This window comes from Piliocolobus tephrosceles, chromosome 1 (genome assembly GCF_002776525.5).
Source record: "Piliocolobus tephrosceles isolate RC106 chromosome 1, ASM277652v3, whole genome shotgun sequence".
NCBI lineage: Eukaryota > Metazoa > Chordata > Mammalia > Primates > Cercopithecidae > Piliocolobus > Piliocolobus tephrosceles.
The window spans coordinates 41,070,468-41,087,529 of NC_045434.1; the positions used below are offsets into that span (position 1 = coordinate 41,070,468).

The 17,062-nt window shown below is 42.9% G+C and overlaps 1 protein-coding gene across 1 annotated transcript in view; it reads left to right on the forward strand.

Annotated features, from left to right (window-relative positions):
- The first annotated feature begins 877 nt into the window (after positions 1–877).
- Positions 878–17,062, forward strand: part of C1H1orf21 (chromosome 1 C1orf21 homolog) — a 246,586-nt gene continuing 230,401 nt past the window's right edge. Inside the window, exon 1 of the mRNA XM_023203458.3 lies at positions 878–1,267. The gene's annotated coding sequence lies outside the window, so the exon portion shown is untranslated. The remainder of the gene's footprint in view (positions 1,268–17,062) is intronic.

Sequence of the window (17,062 nt, forward strand, 5' to 3'; positions counted from 1 at the left end):
CTATCAATGGAAAAAGATCAATTAGGTGCACACAAGAAACACCCAATATGCCAGGGAAGAGGAGAAAAATACCCTTTTCCAGAGGGTGGGAAATTGATTGAGCTTCTATGAGGGTCCACAAAGAACCGGACGGACGCAGTGGTGGATGGCGATCTCTCTGGACCACTCCAGACGCGACCGGCAGACGCAGCCTACGCCTTTAGGTCCTAGGAAGCTGAGGAGGGTGGGGAGAGGGGCGCAGCACCATCTCGTGTCTTTCCTCCCGGTGCCGCTTCTACAGAATCGCGGATGCTTCATTAATCTTGCAGGCACCGCAGCTCGGGTCAGTGTGGAGGCGGATCAGTGGCAGGGCCCGGGCCGCTGGGCTGCGCCAGCCCGCCCGTTCAGCCTCGCCCGGGAAGGGAGCCGCCGCGCGGTGGGCCAAGGACGCCCGGCCTTCCCTCCGTCTGCTTCCAGCAGGCACAGCCCCGAGGCTGGGCCCTGGGGCTGGCCCGAATCTCAACTAGAGCTGGGCCCACCCGACTGCCCCACGAGCAGCCTTGCCGCTCCCACGCCACCGCCCGAGTGACAGGCCCGGGAAGGCCGGACAGGACGCAGTCTTCCCGCCGGGGTCTTCCCTCCGGCTGGCCGGCCGCTGCAGGGCTCGCGCTCACACACGTACACACACACACACACACACACAGTCGCCCACACACACACTCACACGTTCACGCACACTCCCTTCTCCTTCCCGCCCCGCAGCCCTAGCAGTCCCCAGCCCGCTCCCCAGCGTGCTGCGCCGTGGCTGCCTCCGCAGGCCCCGCCCCGGGGAGGAGAGCCAGGCGCGCGCGGGAGCCCGGCGCGGGGAGGGGCCGGCGGTGGGGGAGTGTCTGCTGCCCCCGCCCCTCGAGTGAGTGACTGAGCGAGGAGCTTCCCTCCCTCGCTCGCTCCGCGCCAGCTCCCGCTCGCTCCCTGCCCACTCCCGGGGGGACGTTCCGTGCCGCGGCCGCCGCGGCCGCCGCTTCTTTCACACTTTAGTTGGGAGCTGCGCGCCGCGCTCAGTTACTGGAGAGCTGGCCGCGCGCCGCCGCCTCCCGCACGCTTGCACGCGGGCCCGGCTTCGGGGTTTTGGGTTCTTACTCCAAGCGGCGGGGAGGAGGGGGAGCCCAGGACACACTGTGGGGAGGAGGAGGAGGAAGAGGAGGAGGGAGGAAGAAAAAAGGCGAGGAGGACAGGGGCGGGGGGCGGGAGGCTTGCCACCTTCAGCCCCCCCCCGCGAACGCCCAAGGTAAGCGTGAGCCATCGCCTGCTCTGGGGCGGCGGGAGCTGGCAGTGCAGCCCGCCCCGGCTCGGCTACCCGGGCATCCCCGGGTGGGCAGGGAGGGAGGCCTGCGGGGTGTCTGCCGCGCGGAAGGGATGGGAGCCGCGGTCGTGGCGCTGCCAGCGCGGGGCCCGGGTTGGGGCTGCTGCTGGTGCGGGGCTGGCGGGGCTGCTGCCAGGGATGGAAGCTGGGGTGGGGGAGCCGCGAGCGGCGTCTGCCGGCCAGGGCGGAGGGTCTGGGATGTGGTCGGGGCTGCTGACGACTTTCGTCACATCGAGGCCTGGGTGGCTGGTGTTAGACACCCCTCCCTTCCCACCCGCAGCCTGCCGCCCTCAGCCTTCCTGCTCTCCTCTAGCTTTGCATGTAGCCACGGTACTTTGCAAGCCAGAGCTGGAAAGGAAAAACACAATGTAGGATCCTTTGCTAAGTATCCAAGTCCCTTCTCCCGCTCTGATTGATTGATGTGTTTGTGTGGGTGGTTTGACCCCCGGGATTTCTGAAGTTTTGACCTTTTTGAGGTGGCTTGTTTCGGTGCCTCTGTTTGCCCACCTTGTTGTATTTATTATTCGTGCCCATGCGAGGCAGCCAGAGGGTGCTTGGTTATTGTACACGAAACAGATTTCACTCTCCTCTGCTGGCAGTTCGCGAACTGCCGCCGCCGCGGCTGCCTTAGGTCTGCTGGTTAATGTCCTTTCCCTATCTTCCACCCTGCCCCCTCCCTCTACGGAGGGTTAGTTTTTGTTTTTGTTTTTTCCTTTCCACTTACTGTTTGTGTGAGACAAGTCCTGGGCTTAAGGGCTCTCATTACCCATTCATTTCTCTTCTAAAGCTCTGAATGGCTCAGGCATGTCGGTAAAATTTGGGGTGGTCCTCTTTGCCCCAAGAGTTTCATGGCCAAATATACAATTATGCACATAAACACGCATTAATTCTGAGAGACTGCAAGCAGTTTGAGAGAGAAATAATTTGTTTCCAATAGGATGTCGGTGACCTATGGGAACTCTTCCATTGCCTGTGGATTAGGAAAATTGTTTTAAAATAGATAGTGCTTGTGTTGTCCGTGGCTGGAAGACAGCCATAGTTCAGTTACTGAAGCAACTCTGAAAATGATACACCCTGGGCACCCAGAACCTCAGTAAAGACACACGTAGTCTGACTCAGATGTTAGGAAGGGGACTGACACACCATAGATTCCATGGAGAACTTTTTTCTTTCTTTTTTTTTTTTTTTCTTTTTTAGGAGACTGTCCAGACCGTTTGGGGAAATGACAAGTTCATTACACAGACAGATGTAATGAACACCTCCCTATTCAAGGGGATGGGTTCAGCTTCTGCCTAATGGGAATAACCTTTTAATTTGATAGAATTGGGATCTACCAGGATAGAAACAAACATAGGTGGAGTGGGCCTGGGCTACTTCAGCACTGTGGGGAGAAGGTGATGTTTCTGAAAGGTCTTTTAAGTTCAAGATGCTGAATTTGGAGTTTTCTCCCGTTTTTCATATTGTCTAGAACTGGACTGTAGGATCAATAGAACATGTTCCATGTTGGCTGTTTGGAAATGCAATTGTCAGACATAGAAATTAATTTGGATTGGAGCACCTATTTTTGTTTTGCTACTTACAAAGTAGGAAGTACCAGTGGTAGGACAACTGATTGTATTTATAGGCGTTAAACCAATGCTGGGACTGGTACTTCACAGATCACAAATACAGCATTGAAATAGAATGTCAGTCAATGTTTACTGCTGTGCAAACCTGCTTCAGAGAACAGTCCTGGAGGCTTCTAAAAAGGGCAACAAAGACCACTGCGCTCAGCTCTTGGGTGGGTGCCTGAGGAGGGGCGGGGTGCTTCTGTTGTCTAGCTTTGTCACAATTGGGGCACGTTTCCAAAGAAAAATGGCCTTGGGTGGTAGAGAGGTCTCACATCCTCCAGTGTTAAAAGTTCATCCTATAAGGATCTTAAAATTCCAGCTTTCCTCCAGGGTTGACTTAATTTAACTCTGAGTTTAGAAAACTGATAATTTTGTTTTCTTGGCTAGAAATTTACCCTCCTCTGCCCCATCTCAGCCCCATCTCACTTTATATTCAACATGGGTTTCTGGGAATTAATAGGCCACTGTCTGAAGGGGTTTGAGCTTCTTGAAGAATCACAGGGCATAATTCAAGAGCTTTGGTACTATTTGCTATGACTGATTAAAAAATGCTACTAAGGAGGAAGGTGGTTTGCACTATTATGAGTGTAATTTCCAAGTGAATCATGCCTCAGCGCTGTGTTGCCTTTGTGACCAGACAAGCTTTGAGTTTTACATTCTGAGTGGCTTGCTCCAGGCTCTAAGCAGCCCCCTTCTATAAGATTTTTGTTTGTTTGTGTTTGTTTTTTGTTTGTTTGTTTTTGTCCAAAGGAGACACCAAAGGCTGGGACAGGGAATGTCATGTCACCTTCCAATAGGGCAGGAGAAGGCAGGTGACATATTTACAGAAGAGTCCTAAGATGATAAATATGACTGTCTTCATCTGAATTTATCAATACAACTTACAGCCATATAATGAGGCATCTTGTGGAGCTCACATGGTTAAGTACAGAGGTCTTGGGGTTCTGTATCCTTTGAAGTTTCCTTCCAGCTCTACTTTGAGGGTGGCCCTAACTAAAGGGTAATGGCATAATAATTGTGGAGGGAGATTTAGAAGGAGATTTCCAGTTAACAGAGAAATTGGTGAAACCTCACTGTCTTGTGATACTTTGTCTTCCTCCAGCTTCTTAGAACCAAATATAAAGGAAGGGGGGAACATTGCTTTGTTTGTATTTTCTCTCCTGATGTTTAGCTGGTATCTCAGAGTGTGGTCACTGCTTATTTTAGGTGATTTAAACTGTTTCATTCTGCACCTCCTCATGGGTGGAATGGAATCCAAACTCATCAGACAGTTGTTGGGAAAGGGTGTGTACACATGGAGAGGCTTCAGACTCCAGCAAATGCTCTGAGCAGCACAGCACTGATTATCAATCAGAAGTCAGGCTATGGCAGGTCTGATCTTACAATGTAAGTTTATATGAAAATAATTTGTATGCGAAAGTTGATTTGCCTCCAGTTTTTTGGGAACATATTGACTATGTAAATCTACTTATACATCTAGTCAATCGGAATTCACTCAGAGATATTGGGTCGATCAGTCTTCATGAAAATACACATCTCCTAAAAATGCTATTTTGGAAATGGATGTAGTGAAGCCTCCCTCCCAAAGTGAGGGAAGGGTTATATGATATATAATACAGGTTGGAGGACCCTACACAATGTACATGGTGGGTATTCAGATGACCTTTTTTTCCCAGCTTTACTGTGTAAAGATACTTTTATTAATAGGGTTTTAGCAAACAAATGCATCTTTGGCCACTTCATGATCCTTCTTTGAGCCTCAATTTTGAAAGTTCCGTAGCATGGAGTAAATAAAAATTATGCTTAATTGGGTTCTCCATAAAACACAAAAAGCAGATTGCAATAGACCAGTATAAAGTACTGCTTAGAAAACTGAAAAAACAGGGATAGGGCTTGTGTACAAGAAGAATTGCGACAGTGAAACTATATTTTAAAAAATGGTGACAGTTTTGACTTCTAGAGATCATAATTCAAGAGCTTATCTGAAGTGGCACGTAAATTACATACATACATATTTTTTAAAGTAGGCAATTATTTAGCTTGACTGTCTCAGTTCTGAAGTTTAATTTTACAAGTTATAGTTGCAACAAGAAACAACATGACATGCTGTGGTTATGCAATTATGACAAGAGTGGTTGGACGTAAACTGGGCTAGGATAAACATAGAAATGAGCACACAGCAGTGTCTCCAGTCACCAGGTATTAAGAAGTTTCTTTGCTTTTTTATTAACTATGTTACTAGAAAATGTATTTCCCAGGTTGTAGGTTAATCACCTAAAATAATGATTGCTTTCTCTTACATTTGTGAAAGGAGATGGAGCTTCCCCAATCTAAAATGGAAACTGAGAAATTATTTGGCCAAGCTACTGGAAGGCTAGGCCCTTTTACTCATCTCAGCAACCCCCATAGCAGCTAGCACACTACCTTGCACTTGGAAGTCACTCAATGAGTGATTGAATGGAATGGAATTTACCTAATTAGTTAAGATCTGCAGTGTGTCAAAATTTCCTTGGAGAAATACATTAGATGCGGACTTAAGTTTTAATAAATGTGTATGGTAGTTTATTAAGAGCCCCATATTATGCCTCAGGTAGGATTTTTAAATGTTGAGACATATTTGACAGGAAACATACCAAGCATGATGTCCTCTCAAATTACTGGAATTTCTTTTTTTTTTTTTTTTTTTTTGAGATGGAGTTTTGCTCTGTCACCCAGGCTGAAGTGCAGTGGCACAATCTCACTGTAATCTCTACCTCCTGGGTGCAAGCAATTCTCATGCCTTAGCCTCCTGAGTAGCTGGGATTACAGGCATGTGCCACCATGGCCAGCTCATTTATATATATATATATTTTTTTTTTTTTTTTTTTGAGACGGAATCTCGCTCTGTCACCCAGGCTGGAGTGCAGTGGCTGGATCTCAGCTCACTGCAAGCTCCGCCTCCCAGGTTTACGCCATTCTCCTGCCTCAGTCTCCCGAGTAGCTGGGACTACAGGCGCCCGCCACCTCGCCCGGCTAGTTTTTTGTATTTTTTAGTAGAGATGGGGTTTTACCATGTTAGCCAGGATGGTCTCGATCTTTTGACCTCAAGTGATCTGTCCGCCTTGGCCTCACAGAGTGCTGGGATTACAGGCATGAGCCACTGTGCCTGGCCCCCAAATTACAGGAATTTCTAGTTAGGGGCATCTTGATTTGGAATAGATACAATTTCTGTATTTGACAGGCATTCCTTCCCTTATGATTGTAGCTGTGGTCTTCATCTTATTTGCCTCAGGGATTCAGTGAATAACAGTGCCTAATATTATAGTGTGCCTTATGGTTTTCAAAGTCCTTTCATGTATCCTGTCTCATTTGACATTTGGCTGCAGCCATAGCAGTCAGGGTTTTTTTTCCATGCTGGGATCTTTCCCAGAATGAGCCTGGATCAAGGAGTGGTGGAGAGGTCCAGGGAAAGCTCAGGAAGCCCTCCACCTCGTGGTTTATTAGATTCACTGCTGTTCCCTCTAAGATAACTTGAATAAAGTGGGAACCAAACAGTGTGTACATGTGGACGTTTAGAGTGAAATAATAGACACTGGAGACTCCAAAAGGTGGGAGGATGGGAGGGTGGCGAGGGATGAGAAATTACCTGTTGGGCACAACACTATTTGGGTGATTGGTAGGCTAAAAGCCCAGACTTCACCAATACACAATATATCTGTGTCACAGAACTGCACTCCTATCATCTAAATCTAAATTAAAAAGAAAATAACTGAGGTCAAGGAAAGTTGAGACCTGTTAGTGCACTGAGCCCACTCAGGCTCCCAGCATCCAGTGGGTCTCACCCTACACCTGTTCTGTCTCTTGGGCTGACTTTGGCCTCTTAGTCCACCTTTGCCAAGTATCGCTTTCATCTTCCTCTCCTTTCCTTTCTGAAGTTTTTTCACGTTCTTCTGGCCCATAGATTTCTATCCATAGACGCTCCTGCTCCTTTTTTTTATTTTTTATTTTTCCTTGAGACAGGGTTTCATTCTGTCACCCAGGCTGGAGTGCAGTGGCACAATCTTGGCTCACTGCAACCTCTGCCTCCCTGGCTCAAGTCATTCTCCCACATCAGATTCTTGAGTAGCTGGAGCCACAGGTGCATACCACACACCTGGATAGTTTTTGTGTTTTTTGTAGAGACGAGGTCTTGCCATGTCGCCCAGGCTGATCTAGAACTCCTGAACTCAAGTGATCCCCCCACCTCAGTCTCCCCAAGACCACCGCAGCATCAACCACCGCGTCAGGCTCCCTTTTGCTTCCTATCCCACACCTTACTTTTGCCTGCAAGACTTTAGTGTCTGAATGAGCTTTTCCAGTGCAGTATTTTAACCATATCTCCAGATCCGCTGTCTATCTGGCTCCTCCCACCTATCTGCCTGACAGTAGACTTCTTGCTTCCAACCCAGTGACTCCCTTCTTCTTTCAGGGCCCCTGTCCTACTTTGCCCCATACCACCTCCCTTCTTCCTCCCACCCACTTCTCTCCATCAAGCCTTTAGATCTTCCAGCACATACCTGCCTCTGCCTGTTTCTCAGGCTCCCGCCATCTCAATGCATGTGTTTATAGTATTCATGAGTTGACATCCACATACTTTATATCTTGTAGAAAAGTGGAATTAGAGCACCCCCAAGTTTAGGGATCTTTCTGCCTTTGTTTTCATTTTTGATTCTAGTATGTTATATTGTTGACTTTGTAAGGCTCTTAAGCCATTTAATAATAGCTGAGTACTTTGCTTCTTCACTTCACTTAGCTATTACGTTCTCCATCGGATAAGATAAAGGAAATATCTTGATGATTATTGTTATTTTAAAAGATTTGGACAACAAATCTGGAAAAGCATTCCAGAGATTTTCATAATAGCACCATAGAAAGTCTTATTACACACCAAATTCGACTTGCTAATCCCAAAAGTAGAATGGTTTATTTAATTTCATCTTCATTGCCTTTTTATTTTCTCCTTTGGTTAAGTAAATGTTGTTTAAGTAAGTATTCCTGCAACTTGAACCATTTTTTTTCTCATTTGTTGTAATTTTACTGCTCTCCATGAAAATTTTATAAATTCATGGGACACATTTATGCCAAGCAAGGATTCTTTAGCTAACACCCAATGCACTCCCAATGTTGGTTTCCCCTATAAGTTTGTAGCCCATATCAGCCCTATCAGTAGGGTCAGTGGGGAAAAAGTAAACTGAGCACTACTACTGGAAAAATATATCCCATTGACTCACTACATATGAATTTGGATTGGTCTTTTTAGAAAACTACTTCAAAAGTAGATCCAACATTAGTTATGCAATATCCTGAGTGCTTGAGGGCTTTTGGAAAAAGGTACTTTAAAGCAGAGCAGGGAGATGATGGTTTTTAAGTAATAATTCCTTTTCTTGGATGGATCTGTATTTTATTTGAGTGTCATGGATACTGCAGCAGTTTCAGTTCATTGTTAAACCACATGTTAGAATATATTTCACTTCACCTGGTGACTTATGGTTTTTCCCACCTTAACTGGGTAGGGAAAGGTGATTGAGAAGTTGATTGTTTTCTCTGAAGTGTGGGAACCTTTTTCATACCCTTCATCATGGATGTAAGTGGTAAGGGAGGTACTCTCAACAAACCATGACATGCGTGCGTATCATAGCCATTCCTAAAAGCTTCTTCCTGAACTCCACAGTTGACAAGGAGGTCTAGTAGATCCCCTGTATTAGCACTATGTGTTTTTACATGAGACAATTGAAAGGCTGGGTGTAAAGTAAGGCGATGCTACAGGCTGCCAGGCTGTGATTTGCAGGGAACTTCTCAAAGACACAGATAGTCGGGGTGACTTCAGCGGTTCTATCTGAAAGTTCTGCCAAAAGCAGTTTTGCTAAGATAATTTTGTTAACAGTTCTTACAATTAATAGATTATAAGGAATAAGCAACATATATCTCATTATATGTTTCAGGTGGATAATATTTTGATGAAAGAAGTGAGAATCCAGGAACATCTCTTGAGTTGCTTAGTAGTTGCTAAAAATTCAGATATTCTGGTTTGTGCCAGGAATCCATGACAGTCTAGATGTGACTCCCGAAACAAATCTTGTGCCTTCCTTCCATGGCCTCCCCAACACCCACCCCTGCCTCACCCTGGGATATCCTTCTTCCCCTCTACTGTGTCTCTAGTGATCCAAGATATTTCTCAAATCTCAGTTCAAATCCCACTCCTCCAAGGAGCCCTTCTTCTGCCATAAGAGTGGTTTCTCCCTTACCTTCCATGAACCCCTGTAATACTTATTTTAGGCTTAGTTTATTTTATTGTTAGTTTTGATTTTTATTATATATGTTTTTGTCCCTAGCCAAATGTAAACCCTTCTATTGTGCTCTGTGGGCCTTAAGAGTAGATTGGTCTAAATAAGTAGTTATTAATTGATTGACAACTTGTCATTGATCCTGAGGCTTACAGTTTCTGTCTATGAAGACTTTGCTCCCATTTAAAGCCTTCTTTAATATAATGAGGAAGTATAGTCTGGAATGAGAAAAGATAATATGAATTTTTAAATTCCTTTGTTGGCCAAGGTTAAGGCATCTGATCTTTGTTATTCACTCAGATAATTTATTGAACAAACATTAACTTTTGTTGATGATGTTTTGTGTCGTTTCTGGTGCCTGGGACTGGAGAGATGCTGGAGATAGATAAAAAGGCCTGGCCCTGCCTTTGTGGAGTCCCCGACAAGCAGGAGACTTGACATGCGAACACGTAGTATGCGGTGAATAGACAAAGGGGCTTTGGGAGTTCAGATAAGAAAGCACCAAGCTCTGTTTAGTGGGAGGCAGACTGTGCATCCAGTTTCCCTGAGGCAGTCCTGGATTATTCCCACTGTCCAACATAGTTAATGATAGCATTCCCTTTACTCTCAAAAGGATCTCAGTTTGGACAATAAATGATGATTCCCCAACATTGAGAAGTCATAAAAGGCATCACAGAGAGGGAAATATTTGGACTGACACTTGAAAGCTACCAGGAGTCCTCCAGGACACTGCTTACATTGCCAGAAATACTGGGGACTAACACTGGTTTGCTAACTTTGAACTTTTTAAATTTTACTATACACTCATAGACCAATTCTCATACTGGCATTTGGGGATAAAGGGGTTTGGGGGCAGATGGAAGATGAGGTAGGCCACTTCAAACAGAAGAAATGTAATGATTTGGAGCCATGTGGTCATGGATTGATGTCACTGAACTTTCCACATATGATAGAGAGTGATGGGAGATGAGGCTGATGAACTATGCAAAGCCTTTTAGGTCATGATAAAAGTTTGGACTTTTTGCCCAAAATATAAGCAGTGAGGGTCACTGAAAGATTGTAAAGAGAGAAAAGACTTATTTTGTATGATGGTTCTCTATTGAGTATAGGTAAGAGACTGGACGGGACAGAGATAAATCAGAACAAGCGAATTGTAGTACTAACTAGGAGGGAGATACTGATAACTGAAAATGGAGAAAGGGGACATATAGAAGAAGGATTTAGGAAACAGAATTGATAGGACTCAGTGAAGAACTGGGCAGGAGAGTGACGAAGGGGATATAGTAAAGGATAATTGTAAAATTTCTGGTTGTGGAAAATCACACAAAGCTGTGGAAGCTGGTAGCCATTAGAGGGAAAGATAACTCAGTTTGCAAGAGGTTGAGTTTCTAGTGTGTATGCTCTCTTAGCTGGAGATACTTAACACGTAACTGAAATTCTGGTCTATAATTCAGAAGAGAGGTTTGGGATAGAATTATGAGTTTGCTGTCAGCTCATTCATCATTTTCTCAGGGAATCATTCACTGCATTTCCATGATGAGGTCAAATCCCTCTATTCTGCCCTCTTACCACACCATGTACCTCCTCTCCTTGTCTGTATGCGTTTTCCACTATTGTAATTGCTCATTCAGTTTTGAGTTTATTTAGTGTTAATACCACCCCCCCCCCAACTGTAGGGTTCATGAAGGCAAGACTGTATTTGTTTTTGATCCTTTTGTATCCAAAGAACACCTGCCACACACTAGGGGCCCAGCACATATTTGTTGAATGGATGAATAAATCAGTGATTGAAAGAGTTTTTGTAAATAGTTGAAGCTGTTGTGGTTCAGCATCAATTTGCACAGGGAAACTATGTAGAAGAAAAGTAAACAGTGAGTTCTAGGGAACCCTAGTGTTTCAGAGGTGTGATAGAAATGGATGGTTAAGGAGACTCAAACCAGGCAAGTGTAGTGTCTGTCAAAGAAGAGGGAGCATCAGGCAGTGGCATGTGGTCAGAATTGTTGCATGAAGAATTAAAACAAATCTAAAGAGATTTTCATAATGTCTGTTATTAAATAGATGTGGGAACATTTATTTGATGGGAAGATACCAACATGTTTTCTTACCATTAAAATAATGTATGGCTACTTAGCATTGTAATATTATGTATTAGTTTATGCTGCATGCAAAGTTTAATGTGTTTTTTTTTTGTTTTTGTTTTTTTTTTTTGAGACAGAGTCTCGCTCTGTCACCCAGGCTGGAGTGCAGTGGCCAGATCTCAGCTCACTGCAAGCCCCGCCTCCCGGGTTCACGCCATTCTCCTGCCTCAGCCTCCTGAGTAGCTGGGACTACAGGCGCCCGCCACCTCGCCCGGCTAGTTTTTTGTATTTTTAGTAGAGACGGGGTTTCACCGGGTTAGCCAGGATGGTCTCGATCTCCTGACCTCGTGATCCGCCCGTCTCGGCCTCCCAAAGTGCTGGGATTACAGGCTTGAGCCACCGCGCCCAGCCAGTTTAATGTTTTATCACTTTGTTTTGTATGTTTGGAACCTGAGTTTGGCCTTGTATAACTTATGCCAGCACCCAATGTAGTAAAAATTTGGAGCCATGGTTTGGGAGGATGTTGAAAGTGCAGAATGTTTCAGATGAATTTGTAAGTGGTGTGTGCATTCATTTTTAAGGGGATTAAAAATACATGGGTATTTACATCCTACCAGATGAATAGCCATCAACCGTAAGAACACTTTAAGTTACCACAAAGGATGGCTATTTGATTACAGAAGTGGAGGCTGAGAAGCAGTGTCATTAAAGGTTTGTAGTATAAATAGGGAAGCTTATTGCAGAGTATGTTTGTTACTCATTCTCAGACTCCACTGAGAGAGTCAAGGAGAGGTAGGTGAGGCATCATAATGTAGCAGGAAGAATGTGGGCTATGGATTCAGCAGATTTTATTCTAGTTTCGCCACTCCTAACTCCAGATTGGTGATCTTGAATGACAACGGCAATAATTGACAATAGTAATAATGAAAGCTAACATGTACTGAGTGATAACTATGTGCCTAGGTACTGTGCTGAGTACACTACATGCACTGTTTCTTTAATGCTTGCAGCAACTCTATGAGGAACCCACTACTGTTACCTCTTCTTTACAGACAGAGAATAACTAAGCCTCAGTGTGTTTAGGATCTTGATTAGGTCTTTTTTTTTTTTTTTTTTTTAGAGGCAGAGTCTCGCTCTGTCGCCCGGACTGGAGTTCAGTGGCCGGATCTCAGCTCACTGCAAGCTCCGCCTCTCGGGTTTACGCCATTCTCCTGCCTCAGCCTCCGGAGTAGCTGGGACTACAGGCGCCCGCCACCTCGCCCGGCTAGTTTTTTGTATTTTTAGTAGAGACGGGGTTTCACCGTGTTAGCCAGGATGGACTCGATCTCCTGACCTCGTGATCCGCCCGTCTCGGCCTCCCAAAGTGCTGGGATTACAGGCTTGAGCCACCGCGCCCGGCTTGATTAGGTCTTATAGCTAATAGTGGTGGTGCTAAGACTGGAATCCAGGCTCTCCTACTTTAAAGTCAGGCTTTTAATTGTCAACTCCCGGCCAGTTCTGTTTTCTCTGCCCCCTTCCTCATTTCTTCTCATTTACTCCTTTCTTCTCATTTACTGGTTCCTTATGAAGAAAATTGGACATTGTATTATCTGCTCTGTACATAATAGATTATAAAGTTCTTTGTCATTTAACCACACAGATATGTTCTAAGAAATGTGTCATTAGGTGATTTCATCATTGTGCATACATCATAGAGTGTACTCACACAAACTTAGATGGTATAGCCTGCTACACACCTAGGCTGTAGGATATAGCCTATTGCTTCTAGGCTATAGACCTGTATAGTATGTCACTGTACTGAATACTATGGGCAGTTGTAACAAAATGGTATTTGTGTATCCAAACATCTAAATATAGAAAAGGTAAGATATGGTATAAAAGATAAAAAGTGGTACACCTGTGTAGGACAGCTCCATTATATAATCTTATGAGACTACAGTTTCATGTCCATTGACCATTGCTGACCAAAACATGGTTACGTGGCACATGGCTGTATGTATTTCTGAAAGATACAGAGTCTTTTTCCTTTTAAAATAATCATAATATTATTATCATGTCTAATTTCTAACAATAATTTCCTAATATCAAATATTTATTCAGAAAGCAAATTTCCTTGATTGTCATCATTTTTTAAAATTATTACTTTTTTTTGCATTTTGGGATCCAAACAATTTCCACACATGAGAGATGCACTTGTCTTATTTACAGTCTTCCTTTCCCTATTTTTCTCTCTTTTCCTTCTCTGGAAGTTTATTTGTTGAGGAAACAGGGATTTGTCTATAGGATTCTCTGTATCTTGTCTGCATCTTCTTTGTTGCTATTTATTATTATATTTCTCTGTTTCCTCCTGTATTTCCTGTAAACTAGTAGTTTGAGATAGACTGGAAGCTTATCAGAAATTTTTGGCAAGAGCACATCATAGGAAGTGTTATGTACTTTTTTTTTTTTTTTTTTTTTTTTTTTTCAATTGAGACAAGGTCTGACTCTATTGGCCAGACTGGGGTGTAATGGTGTGATCTCGGCTCACTGCAGCCTCTGCCTCGTGGGCTCAAGCCCTCCTCCCACCTCAGCCTCTCCAGTAGCTGGGACTATAGGTGTGTGCCACCACACCCAGCTAATTTTTTGTATTTTTTGTAGAGACGGGGTTTTGCCATGTTGCCCAGGCTGGTCTCGAACTCGTGAGCTCAAGCAGTCTGCCCACCTTTGGCTCCCAAAGTGCTAAGATTACAGGCATGAGCCACCACTCCTGGCTGTGTTAGGTACTTCCTATTACATCTCATCAGGAGGCACACATGCCTTCTCGTTTCTTCTTTTGTGAAGTTAAGGCTATCAGTGGATTTAGGTGTTGTTAGTCTGATCACAGGCCCTGTTAAAAATCTTGATGCTATTGTGATTATTATTTAGTAAGGGTTATAAAATGATGATATTCTGTCATCCTTCCTGTATTTCCTAGCTGGAATTTTTCTCTCAAGAAACGTTAACACCATCAACTATTTGTTATCCTGAGATATAGTTTATGTAGGAAAATTGATGCTTGATTTTCTTTCTTCTATTTAAACCAGTATCAGAATAATGAGCTGATTTTCTAGTAGCCTCCAGAGGAAACCAACAAGTTTTTTTATTATTATTATCATTATGAACTTGTAGATTTTAACACAGTTTATATGTTTTAATCCCCTGCAGTTTATTTTGAAGCTCATTATTTTTGTGTCCAGTGTGAGTCTTTAAATTGGCTTCTGAATCTTTTTGATGAGACTACAGTAGTTTTTGATAACATTTTTACTTTCTGGTTTAATAAGATATTTCAGATTTATTTTGTACTTTTCCTACCCCAGATCTTTTTAGTGGTAAACAGGATTTAGAGACCACAGTATAGTTGTTAGAGGTTCTCATTGCCTTTGAGCTGGTCATTGCTTCTAGGCTTTTCAATGGACAGAGTTCAGAAAAAAACCTATGTGTGCATACGTGTCTACTCAGATATATATGTATGTGTGTGTGTTTGTATGTATGTGTATGTATGATATATATGTATATGTGCATGTTTACATATTGTTTCCTTATTTCTTCCCTCTTAGAAAAAGGTTGCCTACTGTAGTTCTGCACCTTGCATTTTTTACTTAACAGTATATTTCAGAGATCACTCTGGACCATAGATAGAAATTTCTCATTGCATTTTACAACTGCAGAAATTCTACTGTACAAATATACCACAATCATTCATTTGGATGTGTGCTTGTTTCTAATCTTTTGCTCGTACATTTTAGTGGGGATTTGTTGTTGTTGTTGGTTTATTTGTAAGTCAAACAAAGCCAGAAGTGAAACTTCATTTTGTTAACTAGATGGACAGTGGAATGAACAGTGATGCAATAAACAGCTTTGTGAATATTTGCATTCATATTCTTGCTGGTTTATCTTTAAAATAGATTCCTAGAAGTGGGATCACTGGGTCAAAGGATAAATACATTTGCAGTTTTGCTAGACATTACCAAATTCCCTTCTGTGGGTGCTATGTGCTATATTATTTTGCATTCCCACTAACAGATATGAGACTGCCTCTTACCCTAGAGCCTCACCAATAGAAAAACATTGTACAGCCTTAAGGTCTGTGCCGTCTAAATGGTGAGAAATGATACTCTAATGTAATTTTAATTTGTGTCTCTGATTCTGAGCTCGCTTCACCTCTTTTTCCTATGTCTAGGGGTTTGCATTTCTTTTTCTCTGAACTGTTTCTTCATATATTTTTGCCCATTTTTATAGAGTTGTAGGTCTTTTTTCATTTTATTTTATTATTTTTATTTTTTGAGATGGAGTTTCGCTCTTGTAGCCCAGGCTGGAGTGCAGTGGTGCCATCTTGGCTCACTGCAACCTCCACCTCCTGGGTTCAAGTGATTCTCCTGCTTCGGCCTCCCCAGTAGCTGTGATTAGAGGCATGCGCCACCATGCCCTACTAATTTTTGTATTTTTCATAGAGACGGGTTTCACCACGTTGGTCAGCCTGGTCTGGAATTCCTGACTTGGCAGATCAGGTGATCTGCCCGCCTCAGTCTCCCAAAGTATGTGATTACAGGTGTGAGCCAGAGCGCCCAGCCCCCTTTATTTTATATTAGGGACAACATCATCCCTAATATGTGGCAAATATTTTTCCCAGTTTATTATTTGTCATTTTTCTTTGATTATGGTGTTAAGCCGATTATTTTCTTTGGTGCAGTTAGTATTATCAGTGTTTCTTGATTGCCTCTTAGTTTTAAGTCATTGTTGGAAAAAATTTCCTTAGATCCAGGTTATAGAGCAGTACATATGTAAATGTAATACATATGTAAATATTTAGTAGCTACATTTATAGCCAAAGAAACCCCAAGTGAAATTAATTTTAATAGTATATTTTATTTAACCCAAAGTGTCAAAAATATTATCATTTCAATAAGTAATCAGTATTTAAAAATATTACTGAGATATTTTTCATTCTTTTTTTATGCTAAGTTTTTAACAACTAACGTGTGTTTTATACATTTAACGTATTTCAATTTGGTCACTAAATTTTCATCATAAATACTTGATCTGTATTTAGATTTCATAAAATTTGCAGTTGAAAAAAGTAAATTCACATAACCAGGTTGTTCCAGTTGTATTTAAAAAGTTTTCCAATACCTAATTGAAGATCCATTTTAAAATTTCAATTAATTAAAATTAAATAAAACTGAAAATTTAGTTCCTCAGTCACACTAGGTATATTTCAAGGTCTCAGTAGCCATATATGGAGAATGGCTACCATTTTGGACAGTGCAGTTGTAGAGAGAGCCATCCATATTTTCTTTTAGTACTTGTATGATTTTATCATGAACATTTACATGTATGAATTTATTTTGTTGTATGATATGGAGAATGGATCTAATTTTTGCAACATGGGTATCTGCCATCACAAACCGCTTATTAAAAAGTCCATCTCTGGCCAGGTAGGAGGATCACTTGAGGCCAGGTATTTGAGACCAGCCAGGGCAATATAGCGAGACCTCATCTCTTCAAAAAAATTTTATAAACTTAGCTGGGTATGGTGTTGCATGCCTGAAGTCTCAGCTACTGGGGAGGCTGTGGTGGGAGGATGGCTTGAAGCCAGGAACTCGAGGTTACAATGAGCTATGATTGTGCCACTGCACTCCAGTCTGGGTGACAGAGCAAGACCCTGTCTCAAAAAAAAAAAAAAAAAAAAAAAAAAAAAAAAAAAAAAAAAAA